The sequence below is a fragment of the Myotis yumanensis genome, unplaced genomic scaffold, assembly GCF_028538775.1.
Source record: "Myotis yumanensis isolate MYYU_CA2020_CCGP unplaced genomic scaffold, mMyoYum1.0.hap1 SCAF_12, whole genome shotgun sequence".
Taxonomy (NCBI): domain Eukaryota; kingdom Metazoa; phylum Chordata; class Mammalia; order Chiroptera; family Vespertilionidae; genus Myotis; species Myotis yumanensis.
The window spans coordinates 35962190-35981148 of record NW_027223763.1 but is presented as its reverse complement, the minus strand read 5'-3'; the positions used below and the strand labels follow the sequence as shown (position 1 = coordinate 35981148).

Below are 18959 nucleotides of genomic sequence, written 5' to 3'. Positions count from 1 at the left end.
ATTAAATTACGTGAAATTACCAAGAAATGGGGGGAAAAAATCCAGACTAAAGCCATCAGACCTTTCTAAGACTGGCAGGTGAAATGGAGAAAAAGATCTTCAAGTGTCTGCAGATACACACCTCACTTTTGGGCCACTATTTAGCCAGGTTGGCTTCTTGGCTAGTGAGCTGCAAAAAATCAGCTGAGTCCTGGAATGGTGAACGCTGAAACTTGGAACTGCAGCCTGAAACACCTACAAGTGGTTGGAATTGCACAGTCATGGGACAGAAACTTTGAAAGCATCTCTCATAGCCCTGGGATTCTGGGACACTGCAGCCAGGAGTAGGGGAAATTGACACCCCAGAGTGAGAAGACTACAGACAGAAACAAGATGTCCAACACTGTCCGCTGAGAATTTTGGCAGTTGTAAGAAAATCTTTACTGCCTCAAGTAAGCAATTACAAAATTGCCAAGATGTCAGTACAAAAAAACTTGATTCCTTCACACTCCAGGCTGCTCATTTCTGTAGCTCCCCAACTCCTGGGCCACCTGCAGAGTGACTTTCACCAATGAGCTGTGGGGCCTGCCGCCCATCAGAGGCTACCGACCCGTCCTGTTGTTTTGAGCTAATTGCATTGATTTACTTTCCTATTCCAACTTCTGTTCAGAACTGACAGTGGAAATGACATTTTTGTCAACCCGAGCACATCAGACAACCTCTTGGATATTACACTTTAACAGTGATGCTATCATAATGGTAGGGACTAACTCTGGCTGTAAGCTGCCAGTGACATTTTATTTTAGTTTTGTTTGGGCTTTTGGCAGCAAGTGACAGAATCGTTTGGGTCTCAGGTAGAATTAGTAGGGAAATTCCCAGCTGGAATCTTAGGTACTGGGCCTGCAGGGAAGGAGGGTTCCCACAGGGCTGCCTGTGTCCAGAGGAAAATCATGAGCACAAGCCTTTTTGCAGAAGCCCCCCTTGATCTCACAGCAGGCCCACACAGCCGGATGCTGGAACACAATTTACACAGGGCACCCAAAGGACTGGAGTATGAGAAAAGCGGTTCACCCAAACTCCCTACCCTCCCACGGAAAACTAGCTGACCTGAACCCCAATGCTCCGAATTGCAGTTGAAATTCCATGCCGGTTGCCCAACACGACAGGTTGGAAGAAAAACGAGAAAATGTTCCACATGCTTCCACCTCCCTGCTCTTTGTTTCTCAGTTTCACACACATTAGCTGGCTTGAGATTTCAGCATCACAAAACGTCTGGAAAACTCCTTAAATCCATGACAAATTGTGTTCTTAGTTCCTGTGATGTATGTGCCTACTGTGGACAATGTAGTACATACAAGGCAAAAACCCACTTGTGGGTGAGTGGGCTTCTCTAGTCGTGACCCTGGTGACCCTTGGCATCGCCACAGGCAGGGAGCCTCCCCCATTAACTTCATATTGTGGCTTGATGAGAACATCCAGAACCAACAAGTTTAATGTTATTTTGGAAGAACAAACTCACATAAATGTCATGCTTTATTTGACTTGAGCCCAGCAAGATACACACACACACACACACACACACACACACACACACACACACTAGAAGGTACTTGTGGAGTATGTGGTTTTGAGAATGTAGGCAGTAAATTTTTGCACTCTGTTACGGTGGAGTCCAAGCTAATGCCCAAATGGTTTTCAGTGGCCCAGCTTTTCTCCCCACACCCAGGTAGCAGTTGGCCATTTCCCAAACTTCACAGTCTCTTCTGACAGAAACTAGCGTAGGGAGTACCCTGGCCATATCCTGTGTCATGTGGCAGAGAGTTGGCCTTGAGCTAGAGATTTTTGTTCATCCCCAGGGTTGAGGAAGTAGAATGTGTTAGCAGTGGGAACTAAGTCAAAGATAGAACGCTGCCGGCCTTGTGATCACAAGGGCTCCAACACAGAAAACAACCAGGTCAGCATGTGCCTGCCTTCTCCCAGGGCCAGCACCGTGGGGACAGGAAGAGACACCCGACAGGAACCATCACGAGGGCTGGAGTGAGAACTGGAACCGCCATGCAGCAAGCAGAGCAGTTTTCCTTACAGGACAGCTTCTCATTAGTTGAAGAACTTCAGTATAAAGCCTACTTGCCCCCAACATCTATTAGGTCAAGTCTTGGCACCGTGCATCCAGTGCAGAGGAGGCTGTGCATCTGGGAACAGAGAATCCCCCCCCCCCCCCCCCCCCCAAGCCTATTAGTGGTTCCTGGGTGAATGAAAACAAGACTTTGTTTCTGGATTCACTCAAGAAATAAGAAATCGTGTTAAACTTTTTTCTTTTTAAAATATATATATTTTATTGATTTTTTACAGAGAGGAAGGGAGAGAGAGAGTCGGAAACATCAATGAGAGAGAAACATGGATCAGCTGCCTCCTGCACACCCCCCACTGGGGATGTGCCTGCAACCAAGGCACATGCCCTTGACCGGAATCGAACCTGGGACCTTTCAGTCCGCAGGCCGACACTCTATCCACTGAGCCAAACCGATTAGGGCTAAACTTTGTTCTTAAATCTCAGATTTTCACTGTCCCTTTTATTTCTTCTCCAAGCAATCAGTGTCAATGAAATGTAATTTCCAGTTTTATGACTGAGCTGGGAAACTTGGGCTTTCTACAATGATGATGGGTCCACCTGACTCCAGGCACATCTTTAAGCATCAAAGTCTTAGTATGGTCAAGAACAGCCTCCTGGGTACCAGACAGTTGTGAAGATGACTCTGAGGCTAGTGGCCTTGGTTCCCAGACACTGGGTTCCTGAGAAGAGATGGCCTTAAAAACAAAGGGTGAAGTGTCCCTAATGAGATTTTCAGTGGTGACTCAAACTAAGAGTGAAGGATTTAGCCCCAGTTGCTGAGGGGGTGGACTCACTTTCACAGTGAATGGTTGGGCTGGACCTTGCAGACCTTCTGTGGGTGCGCTTTGAGCCAGAAGAACCAAAAGGACTTGTATTCAGTTCCTTCAGACTTGGAAGACACCATTTCCACGTAGTGGAATTTTGTGCTTGTTTGACTTTTTCTGCCGAAGATTTGTTTTTGCGTGAGTTACAAAAAACAGTGATGTCTCTTTCCTATTACATATTATTAGGTTTGTAAAACTCATGTAAACTTGTAACCCGACCATAGACCTGCAAGGGGAAGAAGATACAGCACGTTGGTGTTGCTCAGGTTTATAAAGTTGTCTTTTCCCACAGCTTTAATAGGTTATGACATATTATGTAAGTTGAAGGTATGTATACAAGGTGATGATTTGATACATATATATCGTGAAATGGTTGTCACAATAAGGTTAGTTAACACATGCATCACCTCAATTTGTGTGTGTGTGACAACAATTAAGATTTACTCTCAGTAATTTTCAAATATATAATACAGTATTGCTACCAATAGTCACCATGCTGTATATATGATTCCCCAGAACTTACTCATCTTATAGCTGGAAGTTTTGCCCCAAATGCATCATGAAAAAACTTCTGGTATTCTTCGAATATTCCATCTTGGCATTGGAAATAGGGATTTGTGGGTCTGTACCTCTGTATTCCCCGTGTTACAGGTGAGAAATTGGATCCACAGATGCCAAATGACTTGAATGACTAGTGAATTGAATAGAGCTCGTGTCCTCCGCCTCTCCCCACGGTCAGCAGGTCAGTGACCGGAACACGGTTGCCCAGAGTGTTCCTTTGGCTCCCTCTTTTATATGGCTCTGTCTCACTCCCATATACCACTTCCATGTGCTCTCTGCTCTCTTCTTCTAATCAGTAACTGAACATTACTCTCTCACCATGCACAAGCAAACGTTCATACATTTTCTTTAAAAAAAAAGGTGAGCCTGGGCTTTGCTACAAGTGGTCTCAGCTCTGAGAAGCTTGCTTCTTGGTGATGATATTTTCTCCGTGACTAAAAGTCTGATCTTTAGTCAACAGGTATTGTTACAAGTTTTGGTTACTTTAATGGTAACCAAAACATCAGCAAGAAAGATGTGCCATCAAAAATATCTTTCAATTTTTTTTTTTAATCCTCACTCGATATTTTTTCCATTGATTTTTAGAGAGAGTGGAAGGGAGAGGGAGAGACAGAGAGAAACACCAGTTGGTTGCCTTTTGCATGCCCCTGACAAGGGCCAGGAGCCTGCAACCGAGGTATCTGCCCTTGACTGGAATCGAACTGGGGACCCTTCAGTCCTCAGGCTGATACTTTATCCACTGAGCCAAACCAGCTAGGTTGATATCTTTCAATTTCTAATTGGAAGTGTTTTAGTTCATGTGTTTTCTTTCTCTTTCAAACTTTAAATGTAATTAACTTAAAAATTTTTTTTTTTTACTTTGTATTGCTCTTTCGATAAAATGGCGTGTTTTGTTTGGGACTTTTTTTCTTCTTTTTTTTTTTTTTTTTGTAAAGCACTTTGTCGCGTGAAAAATAGTCTTATTTGAAAGATGGGTCACATGGGAAGATTTTCTTTGATTACTAGTGTGTGTTTTGATGTATGAGCTCATGAAGGCCCAACCATGGTGGTTAAAAAAGAAGTGTTTTCACTCATGTTAAAATTTCACTGAGGTGACTGGAGGCCCTGCTCACAGGACAGATTGAGCTTCAAGGCAAAGGACACAGGTAGTTTGAAATCCTGGGAGCCACTATTCTGGGCTCACAAAGGCGTTTTGATTGATTGCTCTGGTTCAGGGACAGTTTGATTATGTACTAAGTGCTTGATAACACGCACCTCTATTAAAAAGGTCAATTCTCTCCACCACCAAACAAAGAACTCTTAGGGTGTTCGAAGAGATGACTTTGTAGAATTTTAATTAAGATCTCATCATAGAACTCGGACCAGTCAAGTTACTATCGGATTGCTTTCCTATGAAAAAAACGGGGCTGCTGGAACCAGGGCAGAGATGCATGGCTGTTTAGACAAGTGCGTAATTGGGTTCCTCCAGGAGAAGGGAGCAGCTGTGAGTGTTTTAAGGATCACATTTTAGGGATGTGGCAAAACCGTAATCCTGTTCATCTGTGGTCCTGAAAAATCTTTCCTGAAATATCTAATAGCCCGGAGTATCACTATGTCCATATTTGAACAGTGATGCCCTGCTCATGTCACCCTCTCTTTGGAGGTAATGGTTGTTTATGATGCCAGTGGCTGGCACACCAGGCAGTGAGAAATGTTAGTTCCTTCCCTGATTCACCCACTTTCCCGAATGCTGTTACGTAAGAGAGCATTTTTAGTGGATTCCTTTCCAGACTATTGTTTGACTAACGGATATGCATAGAAGTTGCCATGTGGCAGTAATCAAGCAGGTTGGCAATGGTGTTCAAAAAGAAAATACTGCACAACTGTTTATAATGAAGATGGAGGGAACTTTTTAAAAACAAAATTCTGTTTTAGTCCAATGTTTTCTAAGACCCTTAATCTTAAGGAAATGAGCTGGACACAGACACAGAAATCCACAGAACAGAGATGGTCCCTAACCTCACAGGGTTTGGGATGGAACAGGACTTTGTGTAAGTAAGTAATTGGTGAAAACATAGTTGGATGGGTAGGATGCTAGGAGAGTTCAGAGCACTACAGGGCCACACAGAAGGGAGCCTAGCCCATTGGAGGGTCAGGGTTGGCTTTTGGAAGGTAGTCGGGATAGATTTTAGAAAGAGGTGACATCTAAGCTAAAACCTGGAGAATGTGTAGGGATTGATCCGATAAGGAGTTTATGTAAATGGGAGAGGAAACCAGTGCAAATGCCAAGAGATGGCAGAGAACAGGGAAACTTCAAAGAGTTTAAGCACAAAAAAGTAGGGGGGGGGGGGGAGGTAGAGGAGAGGGAGAGGAGAGGAGCATCTCTTGAAAGGCCTTGAGGATAGGCCACAGAATCAAACAGCAGTGAGCAAGCAGCCTGGGGATCCAGGAAGCAGGGAGTTTCTCTTCAGAGTCTGCAAGAGCCCAAGGCGCCATTGGTTCTAGAGTGCTGCTGTCAAATGAGGTGGTATTAGTCATTTCCTGTCTCAGGAAAGACCCTGGATTCTGTTTTGCTCTCTCTCTCTCTCCCTCTTGGACCACTCACTCTGCCGGCTGCCCTGCTGTGAGCACCCAAGGGAGCGGTGTGCTGAGCATCTCAGGCCTCTGGCCAGCCCTCATGTCAGTGAGCTTGGAAGCAGACCCTCAGCCCTGGCCACACTTCGTTTGTAGATTCATGAAAGACCCTGAGCCATTATCACCAGGCTAAGCCACTCCTGGATTTTTGACCCACAGGAATTATGAGATAGTAAACTTGCTGCTTTACGCTACTAAGTTTTGAGGTAATTTATTATGCAGCAATAAAAATGCAGAACACAGTGTCTGTAACTGTTGTTCCTCCTACATAAATCCAGTTCTGTTATTCAGTTCTCTTTACATCACCTTTTATTTCTGATCTCCCTCCAAATTATTATTAAACCAATAATGACTTTCAGGGGTTACTTGTTCATTTATAGCCATATCTATTTATTTTTCTCTGTAAGCATGATGAAGTCCTATAACTGTAACGTCTTGGGATTTTTATTGTTTGAACACATTTTGTTAACATCTAAGGAGTAAAATATACAAAGAAGGCTTTCTTTAGTTATAGGGAGAAAACGGAGGCCAAGGAAACTGACTTGATAAAAATAAGAAAGGAAAGTTGTCAAGATGGGGAGATGTCGAGATTGGAAAGAACCTGCCGATAGTATTTGAGCATTTCCTTCATGCAAAAATGGTCAGCTCTTAGAGGCAGCGGCACTATTTCTCCCTGGGAGGGCAGAGAGCTAAATGAAATCTGGAAGTTTTAAAGAAAATGTTAAGTGGCGATTATATTCTCATTATACTCAAATAATTTAATGATCCTTAAGAGCTGGTGGGTATTATTGCATTAGAGAATTCCCTGAAAGAGCAATTAAAATACTGTTTCGCAAAAAAAGGAATGGGGACCGTAGTTCTTTATTTAACCTTCAAGTCACTCTTATGTAACCATGCAAATAACAACAGTATGAAATGTTTGTAACATATATGACAAAGTTTTAATATTTTTGTATATGATTAGCTTTTACAAATCAATTAGAAAATGTTCCAATGAAGAACTGGGCAAATGACACAAATGGACTGTTTAGCGTAAGGAGGGGCAAATTTTTTCTTCCCTAATATGCTGGTCCCTACCCACCTGTTCACTTTGGAGTCATGATGACTCACCAAGCAATAGCTCTCCTACCCATCATCTTTTCACTGAACAAGTGGAAAGTATTGATTGAGCCCGTACTAGGACTGTGTTTGGGACTGATGAGCCTAATAGACCATCCAGGAGCTATTCATTTTTGGGCCAGATATCACACCAAATAGCTTCTACCCAACACCCTACCCACCAACTTAAAGCTGAGACACTGAGAACTGTGTCTTGACAACAGATTTCCTCTGAAGTCATCTGTTGATGAGCATATCATGGAAGATGGAATCAAGAGCTTTGTAAAATTCAAGTTCCATTACATCTATTTCACCCCTCTGATCTGCCGGGCCCGTCACTCTGTTTTAGAAGGAAATTAGATGGTTCTGACAAGACTGCTCTTCACAAAGCAATGTTGATTATTACCTGGGATTCTGGGATCATCTGGGTGTTTGCAAATTGATTTTTTGATCATTTGTTCTAGTATTTTTCAAAGTATGAAAGCTAAACTGAGTACTCTATGATTTTCAGAGCTATCCCTTTCTCAAATATAGATCTTATTTTTTTGTGGCCACACTGATCTCCATCGAATTTTTAAAAATTGCTTTTGAAAAACGTCATTAGATGTGCTTAGAAGTGATGTAAGGGTAAACACTTAAAGGAAATGATGACTTGAACATTTACAGTTAATTGGGGAAAAAAACACACAGGGTACGAAGAACTGAAGTCTAGAGTGTTTCATGAATTGGCAAAATCTCAAAGATTTGCTAGGCCATCTTCACTACTCTGAGTTTGGCCTTAAACAAAACTGGGATTTAAGAGGTTACCATTATAGGGGGTTGACAATAGGTAATGCTTAGTGATATAGGTAAAGATGTTTAAGGCAAATTGATTCAAATATTTCTTCCCCTCGGCAAGCTTGCCTTGTAAAAGATACACGAAGATTACAGGATAACATATACTTTGAGATATGAAGAGATTTGTTTAGCCCTCCAAAGAGAAGAATCACTGATGGAGATTGGTTTAACTGCTTTTTCCCCCCTGTCATTAGGATAAATTCAATATCATATTAGATGATAATATGATAAAATGCCAGTTATAGAATAAAGTCTGCCTGTTGAGCTGCTGCTTATACATATTAGATGCACAGGTGAAATCTCCCTCTAACTAACTTAGGAAAATCTGTTCAGCAACCAGCCTAGCCTGTTACTATGTGGAAATGAAGATGACAACTTCTGAAGTTGTACCAAACTCATTTGTAGGAAAACCAGCGAATAGATGTGAAAACTCCTTCCCCTCAAAACATTTGTAGGTTAAAAACTAGGAGAACACACCTGGATGTGCTCCAGACAAGGAAACGAAGGGATTTTCTTCCTTCTCTAGTTACCTTCTTGGCACAATCGTAGGCCCATTGGTACACTTAGCTTTGGGGTCTCAAAGCGATAGTTCAGGAAAGAGAGTTGTGTGACTCCTAGGCAGACAGAACCATTTTTTTTGATTACAGGAGCATTTAATTCTTTCTCACTTTAAGTGTGAAAGCCATTTGGGTGATAGCCCAGGCAGGGTATTGCAGATTGGGAGTGAAAAGCTCTTGGCCTCTAAGAAGCAACAGTAGGGGGAAAATTCAGTTACCATTTACTAAGAGACTAAGAAAAAAATTGCATTTAGAAAAAAATTTGTTTTTGGCAATTGTGCTTAATACTCTCGACTTTGGAAGTTAAACATGGGAAAATGTTGTAAACGGGTTGCACCATATTTGTCTATCACTCCCTTTTTGAAGTGGCAATCTGGGTGACTGGAAAGTATGAACACATCTCTATTCTGGTGCAGCTTGCCGAGAAATGCAAGTTACAGAAGAAAGCCTGCCTGTGGGCCGCTGCTTATAAATAGCAGGAATCCGGTTCATGCCCTCGAGGGGGGGCTTCCATTGTGATATTTTGCATGTGAGTGAAGGCAGCTAGTGTGTACCGGACAGGACAGCTCAGCTCTTGTGAGCTGGCAAGTAGTGACTGAAGGAGGGAAGGGGCCCAGCAAATAGCCATTCTCTTGAATGTGCTCCTTGAGAAGTTGGGGTGTTTCCTGTAGCAGTAAACCTCATGCTTGGTTTGGGATGCTGGGCTGGCTGGAGGGTTGCAGAGGAGGCCGAGAAAGTTCCGAGGTGTCACAGAGCATCAGGGCTGCCCACAGGTAGTTGGTGACATCTCATCCTCTAAGATGACAGGCATTCTCTTCCTCCTCCTTATTTTTTGATGGTGGTAGTCATTTTGTGAAATGATGGGCCTATAGAAAATTTGGGCAGATTATGGGATGTCGATATTCAGGTAGGAAAATAATATCATTAGAAGAGAGATAATAGTGTCTGCTGAGTAGGTTACCCCATTTACAACATTTTATTTAATTCCCTTGGTAACACAGTTATGTAAATGGCATCAGCCCAAGTTAAATGCATGGAAATGGAGGTTCAGGGAAATGAAGGGATGGGCCCAGAGTCTAACCAGTAAGTGGTGTGTTCAGTCTACCCAACTTGAGCTTGATGGCCCATGATCAGCTGCTTCATCTTTTCCTCTTGTGAGGAATGCACGCTGTAGGTTGCATTGAGAAGAAAGCCTGATTATCCTAGGAGACCAGTGAGCCTTTGCCGTGTAGCCTGGGTTGTGCCTTCCCACTTCTACAGGGGAGCAGTGGGAGCTCAGAGGCCAGCCACTCTGGCAATTCTGTTGAGAGGTTCCATATCGTAGTTCAGCACCAGGCCTGCATTACAGAGGGGATTAAAACGCCACTTGTCAACACTCTGTGAGCCTTTCAATTTTCAGGGTGAGCAAAAAGTCCTCGTTCATTCCTCTGGGATGGCTGTCATCCAGCTGTCATCTGGGCCCTTAGAGTGCATGTGTTTGTGCCGTTCACCTGGTCATATGTTTCACAGTGACATCTGGGGCTCTCTCCATCCTTCTCTAGTCCCTGGTTCAATTTAGAGGGATATATTATTGGGTTTCTTTTGCTTAAAATCTAAATAAGCCAAATACATCTTGATGACTTGATACTTCAGGACCATCATTGTAGGGATATTTTGAAGCCAGTTCAATGAAAATATCCAAAGATTTCTAGACTTCTATTGGTTTGGTGATAAATTCCTCACCAACCTGTTCACACAAAACATGTGTCCTACAGTATCATAGCTCTGCTGTCTTTCAGCAGAGATCTTGTAAGAGCTTCATGGGCCCATCTTGGTTGGGCATACCCAGGTGCAGGATCCCAAAAGTCGGTCCAAGGACAACATCATGTTCCTGATGATATTTTCACCAGATCTTTTCAACAAATGAATGAGCAAACAAATGAATAAATAAGTATAATAAGTCAGTTTTTAAAAATGAATCCATTTAAAGAAATGGTCTTTATTCTAAGTTGATGTTCCTCATGACTGTGTGTATATGTGTTAGAAATGTCTTTTCCATGAATCGATGGAAATTATAGGTGGTTGATGTTTATTTTCAATAGCCTATTTTGCCCTTCCTTGTTAGCAAATGGTCAGTTCCTTATTCATTTCTAAATTAACCAAAAAAAAAAAAATCCTACTGTTCCCTGAAGTCCTAAATCTGGGGACCAGTAATGCTGAATATGTTATTTATTGTCTTCACCATCCTACACCCACATCCCCAAAATCCCATCAGTGAAGAGATTATAAAAAGGGGCAAAGCAGCCCTAACCGGTTTGGCTCAGTGGCTAGAGCGCCAGCCTGTGGACTGAAGGGTCCCAGGTTCGATTCCAGTCAAGGGTATGTACCTTGGTTGTGGGCACATCCCCAGTAGGGGGTGTGCAGGAGGCAGCTGATCGATGTTTCTCTCTCATTGATGTTTCTAACTCTCTATCTCTCTCCCTTCTTCTCTGTAAAAAATCAATAAAATATATTTTTAAAAAGGGGTAAAGCAGAAGGAAACAGAAAGAAGGAAAGAGTTCCATTTGCTATATACTTAAAAGAAAAGCAAGAGGATATATATTTACATATTTAAATTATTTATAATGTAATTATATGTAAGTTACATAAAATACATGGGTTCACATAATTGCATGTATTTGTTTCTAGAAGTCCTTTAACCTAGCTGAGTTGAAGTTTCCCCTTGGGCACTCTAGAGTTTAGGGGTATCTCTGACAAAGCCTGTTAGGTTAAGGGCTTTTATTTCTTGGGGGTGTGGGAAGTAGTTTGAGATTATTTATCATGTATTGTTCCTTTCTTTCCTTTTGTCTCCTTCCCTCTCTTCATTCCCCTTTCTCCTTCTCAGTACTGAATTAGACCAGACAAAAGGGACTCTTGCCTGGCCTCACACTTTAGAGAGCTCCACTTTTCACAAAGAGACACAAATACATGAAAGGACACGTGGGCACCTCTGTCACATGGGGCCCAGTGTGCCGTGCTGGGACAGTGTGACCCTAACTCGCTCACTTTCAGAAATGACACTGTTCAGGCCCCCAGGAATTACTTCTCTATCCTTGTCCTTTGTCCTTAGAAAGGAGAAAGGGACTCCGAATGCCATGAACACTATGGGCTGTGATGCTGCTACTTGCACCAGAGATGGACACCACCTTGATGCACGTGGAAAGATCGGAGCAGCACAAGTGCTTAGGTAAGAGAAAAGACAAATTAATGAACTTGTCAAGTCACTTTCTTTAATAGTGTGAATGTGACAGGGTCTCGTGATAAGTATCATTTCCCAGTTGTAGTGAGCATCCACTTTTTTATTTCTCTTTATGCTTCCAGAGGTATTTACAAATTAGCACAGAGCACTAGCACATGGAATCTTAAAAACGTTTTCTGAAATGATCCAAATGACTGCTAAATCTGTATGGTTGCGGATCTAGATATGATGTGAGAAGTATTTTTCTTTACATTATTATATGGCTCTACATATTACATTAAAAGATGGTGGAAATCATGATGATAATTTACATATTAAAATTAAAATACTTTGTATATTTTTGTGTTGACCGTAACCTATTATATGTAACTCAAATACAATGTTTGAACATGACATATAAAGGAATTTGATTAACAACTTCAGTCGCTACTACTTTAGTAGAATAAATGTTCTCCAGATAGAAATTAATAATAAAAAATTACCTGAAAACTGTAATATTTCAAGAAAATGTCTCTTTTAGCATTACTGTCAATAGAATATAAAATGTGTGGGAGAGTTGATGGTGGCATAATTAGTGTTTTGCTGAAACAAAGGCAAGAAAAAAATTTATGGAATGTATCTGTGAATTAATGAGCTATTTTATTACTTATCACACATTACTAGCCCATCATGTGAACACCCAGACATGCACGATATAATTAAATCCAGTCATCTTTGAGGGTTTGTTGACTTTCAGTCATATAAAAACCATAGCTTTAAACAAAGTTGTTCTTTCTACCTCTGTGACTATTCATTTGTCAAGGAATGAGACAGAATATATGATTGAGCAGCTTGTTAACTTATTTTACAATTACTAGCTCGATGGTGGGTGGGCCGCTATTTGAACTCTTGCCACATTTTGCCTTCTTTCCCCTCATTCTCTGTTGTTTACCTTTCTCTTCTCTTTGTTATGGCTGTATTTCTCCTTCTTCTCTGTCCTTAAAACTCTGACTGCAAACTCTCAACTGCTTAATAAATGGAATATTTCCTTATCCTTTCACCCCTGAGTCTCTACCTCTCCTAAACAGCAAGAAAGTGCAATCTTAGCCACTATGAAGGAGAACATGAGGACGGAATTCTCTTCTTTCTCTTTCTCTGGGGACATCGAACAAAAATCAGAAGAAAGCCCTCTCCCTTTAGGATGTCAGACTCACCACTGAAACTGTGTGTCCCAGGCCACGGGACCCACTGAAGGGGTCCTTGTGGAGCTGGGGCTCCTCTCAGTCAGCACTCCTGCTGGGACCCACAGCTATTTCCTTCTGGGGTCCTGCTACCCTCTGTGGTGCTGGGAAGCTGGGTGTGAGTCACCCTGTTTGAGGGGTGTGCCAGCCTGAACCCCTTTCCAGTCTGGGGAAATAGGTCTTCTTCCTTTACAATCCTCGCATTCCCCCTCCCTCCCATCTCCAGGATGGTTCTTTCAAGAACCCTATCTTCTGGCAAAACAAGCCTGAGAGTCAAATCACCTAAAGGCAATTTCTGCCTTTATGGATCACAGACTCCTCTAAAGCGAGGAAGTAAATACAAAGGTCTGGCTTGCTGCTTGAAAAGGAGGGGGGGTGGGGGGGAGAAAAACACAGGAAGAGCAAAACAAATCAATATTTAAAATATTCCTCTCCCACATTTGGACTTTGGAGCATGATGGCAAGAGGTCAATGTCCTACTTAATCTGGAGACCTGAGCAGGGCTGGGAAGTAAAAGCAGGGCCCAGCTGATTACGATTGATTTTAGGTTTTAAGGGAAATTTCTGATTTTGGTCTAGGCCAGTGGTTGGCAAACTCATTAGTCAACAGAGCCAAATATCAACAGTACAAAGATTGAAATTTCTTTTGAGAGCCAAATTTTTTAAACTTAAACTATATAGGTAGGTACATTGTTATTAACTTAATTAGGGTACTCCTAAGGCTTAGGAAGAGCCACATTCAAGGGGCCAAAGAGCCGCATGTGGCTCGCAAGCCGCAGTTTGCCGACCACAGTCTAGGCTACTCTTTGGGTCACTGGAAAAGGGACGCAGATAGACTCAAGGCTATCCTTCCGGCCAGGAATGAAGTCAGTGCATTTGGCTGGTGCATCCCCAGAGGTGTATCTCATAGAAATGAGTGTTTTCTCCAAGCTCCAGGCTTGCCCCGCCACCGCCCCCGAATGCTGCCTGCTGTGCCATGTATACTTAACATATAGACAAATACACAGCATGTTCAAAAGTGACTTCCTTCTTTACTTTATATGCTCCCTTACTCAACAAATATTTGTTGAGGGTTTTCCAATTGCCAGGCATTGTGCTAAGTGCTAGGTGGACCCTGGTGCATAAAATAAATATGATTTTGTCCTATGGAACTTACAATCTAATAAAGGAGATATTCAATAAACAAGAAAACAAATAAATATGAGCTGAAAATTGTGCTAAAAGAGTGAACATAGAAAATGACCAGGAAGTTAAAACCGAGACGTTGTATGAAGAACTGAAGGAATTAGGAAGGTTTTTGCCTCTCCATAGAAGGCTCAGGAGAACTTTTTAACTGCACATAAAATTTACAGGATGATGTAAAAGTACTTTCACTAATTGTTGAGTTAGCATCAAAAGCTAGAAACATTAGGGAGGTCCATGTTAGAGTGACAGGATGAAGAATTTCTAGAGCTGTGAAAGAATGGAATAGCTGATTGGGGGGTGGAGTCAGGTCAGGAGTTCTCTTGATTAAAAACAGCCACATTACTGCTCAGTAATAAAGAGGAGTAAATACACAACAACATGGATGAATCTCAAAAACATTATGCAATCTACAGCCATACCACCCTGAATGCGCCCGATCTCATCTGATCTCGGAAGCTAAGCAGGGTTGGGCCTGGTTAGTACTTGGATGGGAGACCGCCTGGGAATTCTGGGTGCTGTAGGCTGCAAAAACAAAAAAAGAAGCAAAAAACATCATGCAGAGTAAAAGAAACTTACACAAAGGACTACATATTATATGATTTCATTTACTTGAAATTGTAGAATCTGTTATCACTGCTATGCATTTTAGATATAGTACTTCTAATATTCCTGAGGATAATAGATGGGGGACATTATATTTTTCTGTTGTGTATTTGTAAATTGTAAATCAGAAATTTTCTTGAGGCTAAGAAAAGTTAGATAACATGTCCAAAACTGTATGATGGAGTGGCAGGACTGTCTGTTTTCAAAGTGTGCACCTGCACCATCCAATACGGTAGCCACTAGCACTGTGTGGCTCCCAAGCACTTAAAATAGGGTGAGTGCAACTGAGAAACTAAATTTATAATTTTTTAACTTAAATTTAAAAAATTCATATGAATTTAGTTATTGGAAAACTCCGTTTAGTTATGGGAAAAAGTTTAAGTGTATCTGTAACAATTTGTTAAATGAATCTACTTTTTCAATTGAAAATTTTATGAAATCTAAAATACTCATCAAGTATCCCCAATGGAAATTTAGCATCCCAACTGGAATGTGCTGTTACTTAAAATAGACATGTTTCAAAGACTTATTGTGAAACAAAGAATATGAAATATCTTATTAAAAAATTTTATATTAATGAAATGTTTAAATGATAATATTTGGGTGGATTGGCTTAAAATTTTAAATATTAAAAGTAGTTTCAGCCCTTTTTTACTTTTAAAAAATTTCAATGTTACATATGTGACTCATATTCCTATTGGGCAGAGTCAATCTATGCTATTTCCGGTGTACTCCGGCATGGCTAATATTCATATTTAGGCTAGGGGATGCAAGTTACTGGGAGTGGGGAGGGGGCACACTAAATCACTAAGACTCTTTGTAACTGTGAGATTCTAGGAAATTTTATGTAATACTTACTATATACCAGGGGCTACTTTCAAGTCTTGACATTTATTAATTCATTTCATCCTTACCAAAACTCTATGAGGTAAGTACCATCACTATTCCCATTTTGCAGACCAGAAAACTGAGGTGCAGAGATCCAAACACAGATATTTAGTAGTACCGAATTCAGTTGGGATAGACTCAGAATTTAAAACGTAGTCCTTCAGAACTTTCTTCAAATGGCTTTATTTAGAGATTTGGTTTCAGTCTCTCAGATGCCTGAGAACATTTTCCTCCTTTGAGAGGACTGGCCCCTTTCTCACGTACAAGCAACTCACTGAATTGTGCCACCCTTCCCAGAATCTAGAGCATTTATTCAAACATGTGGATCAGACTAGATAATTGGCCAGTGGGAGTACACTGTAACTGAGCAAATGGATGATTAGAGGGGTCCCATTGGGGAACTGATCACTTTCTTGCAGTAGAAAGGGTAATTTCATCTCTCTAAAAGCCTGCCACGCCCTGTGAGAACTGACTCAGTGATGGAGTTGCGCCTGCATTTCTACGGCAGTGCTGCCCATGGAAGCCTTGAAGAGGCCCAGGAGCTGCTGGGTTGTTCTCTCCCGATATTCGATATTCGCAGGAGGAGAGAAGGTGACCACTGTTTTCAGAGGCTGTTAATTTCCTAAGTGCTCGGCTTTGTTCATTTGGAAGAGAACTTGAATTGGCTGGTCTTCTAGGAACTGCAACAAAGAAACTCAGAGGAGTCATTAAGATGACTTGAGCAGTTTGGATGGTCTAGACCAGTGGTTCTCAACCTGTGGGTCGCGACCCCATTGGAAAACATAGAATTACATATTGTTTTTGTGATTAATCACTATGCTTTAATTATGTTCAATTTGTAACAATGAAAATACATCCTGCATATCAAATATTTATATTATGATTCATAACAGTAGCAAAATTACAGTTATGAAGTAGCAACAAAAATAATTTTATGGTTGGGGGTCACCACAACATGAGGAACTGTATTAAAGGGTCACGGCATTAGGAAGGTTGAGAACCACTGGTCTAGACTTTACCCTCTTTCATGAATATGTCTTAAAAGTTCTGGTCAGTCCAGATGCCGGCTATAATTCATGTCTACTTCCAGAAGGCATTGCCTGCTGTGGTCTTGAGACCCAGCGTGTTGTATGCTGTGAACACATTGGCAAATCTTTCCAACAGTGGAAGAGGAAGCTCAGAATGTCACCGTAGGCCAGTTCCAAGAGGGTGGAGGGTGGTAACATGGAGAGGTCTTGAAAAGCAGAACCCTCTGAGGCGGACAAATGGCAACTTCCACGTTGTCCTAAAAACAGGAGGCGCCAAATATAAATATCTGAAAGGTGTTATATTTGGGACCACTAAATTAAAATATCCAGGTTTGTCAGTCAACGGTGACAAATGGGGAGAATATAGTGTCTTGTTTGAGTTAGCTCAGTGCCACTTAACGTGTAATTCTGACCAGCAGCAACAGCCTCACCTGGGATTTTCTTTGAAATGCAACTTCAAGCCTCACCTGAAATCTACTGAATCTCAATCTCTGGGATGGTGATCGAGAATCTGCTTTTTAACACTACCCCTAGACTATCTATGGTGAAGGGCAAGGATTTTAAATTTTTTTTAAATTAACAATTTATTTTTATTTTTATAAATTTGTCACTAACCCATTCTTTTGTAAAATGTCCTATTCAGGGAGATAAATCCAGCAACCACTCCTTGGGTGGTTGCTATAAAAGTTTTAAACACTTACTCTCCACTTGCTTTCCGTTCTTACTGAAGACTGGTAAAAAGGGTTCATGGGCTGACGCCAGCCCGCAGACCACACTCAAGCCCTCATCGGAGACATGTACACTGGCCGCCTCCCTCCACAGTGACCCTGTCACTGCCTGGAACTCACGGGTCTTTGTCAGAAAACACCAGAGAGCCTCCCAGAGAATAAAAACATGGGGATGAGAATTAATTAGAAAGCACCCTTCCATCTAGGTTTGTCAGACGGTTACTAAATCCACTTTAGAATAACCCTTTTCAGCTAAAATAAATCAGGCAAAATTTTAGTCATGGATGGATCGTCTCATGTTATTGCATTAAGATGTTAAATTACAAAAGATTTGCTTTTCATGTATTACTGTTGTGGTTCATAAAGCTCCCAATTGTCATGAGTATGTAGATATTATGGAGCAAAGTAAATTTATTTTCACGTCTCTCTTCCAAATAGAACTGAGTTTCTAATTTTCTGCTAAAAGGCTGTGCTCGGGAATTTGGCAGGTCCGTTGACATTTGGAGTCCATCAAATTCTAATTGATGAAGAAACACAGGGAGAATGCTTCTCTCCTGGACTTAAATTATGGAGTTGTCTTTGTCCCATGAGATTGAGGTGTTATAAAAATTTTGCTTTAATGCGTACTCCATTTGGTTGTCATCATCCCGTAGCCACATTTCTTAAAATCTCGTTAAAATACATTAGGGCTTATTACATCTCTTGTTTATGTTAGGGACTCAGTAATAGAAGGTGTCAATGATGTAAACATTACACAAAAGTAAAGGCCTCAGAGATGAAAACAGTGCTTAATGGAGCTGCTTTGCTAGTGGGAAATAAATTCTGATATTATCCAGAACCGGTTCTTACTCTGAGATGCTCCCCACTTACAAAGAGTGTCAAACAGCCTTTTAGCAACCTTCGAAAAAACCCAGGATTGTTTACACGAAAGTGTTTCAAACCCTTCATCTGCTGTAAATTGTGTACAGTCAAATGGGTGCATTAGGATTTATACTAAATCTCTTTATCTGGTAAGATAAAAGAAATGTTTATAATGTCCCTGAAATGTACTTGCTTTTCCCATGACTTCAGATAATAACATTAACCCCCTAAAAGGAGCCAGTTAAGAAACAGCTGTTGAACCTACACCACAAACAGTAGCATAAGCCCTTTGGTATTTCCTAAGGCCCAACAATGAATAATTGTGCCTTTTCCAATTATTTGACCTCCTTTATGAAAAGGGGCCTGGCTTGTGAAGTTTACCCAGTTTGAAAGAATATTTCTGACACATCGCTTTGGGTTTCACCTTGGTTTCTTGAATCCACGTGTGATGAAAGCATGTCCTGATGGAAATGCAAATTAAAATGACAATAAGATCTCATTTTACACCCACCAGAGTGGGGGGGTGGGGTGGGGAAGTCTCACTATGTTGGTGAGGACACAATACAGAAAGAACCCTCATACACGCCGGTGGCATTGTGCATTGGTGTGTTCACTTTGGAAACCATTTCATCTTATGTAGTAAAGCAG

At 41.3% G+C, this 18959-nt stretch overlaps 1 non-coding gene across 1 annotated transcript; it reads left to right on the top strand.

The window, feature by feature from the left end:
* The first annotated feature begins 14608 nt into the window (after nt 1–14608).
* On the top strand, nt 14609–14727 carry LOC139021363 (5S ribosomal RNA). Its single transcript, XR_011473474.1, has one exon. It is a non-coding gene; the product is annotated as a 5S ribosomal RNA (ribosomal RNA).
* The last annotated feature ends 4232 nt before the right edge of the window (nt 14728–18959 follow it).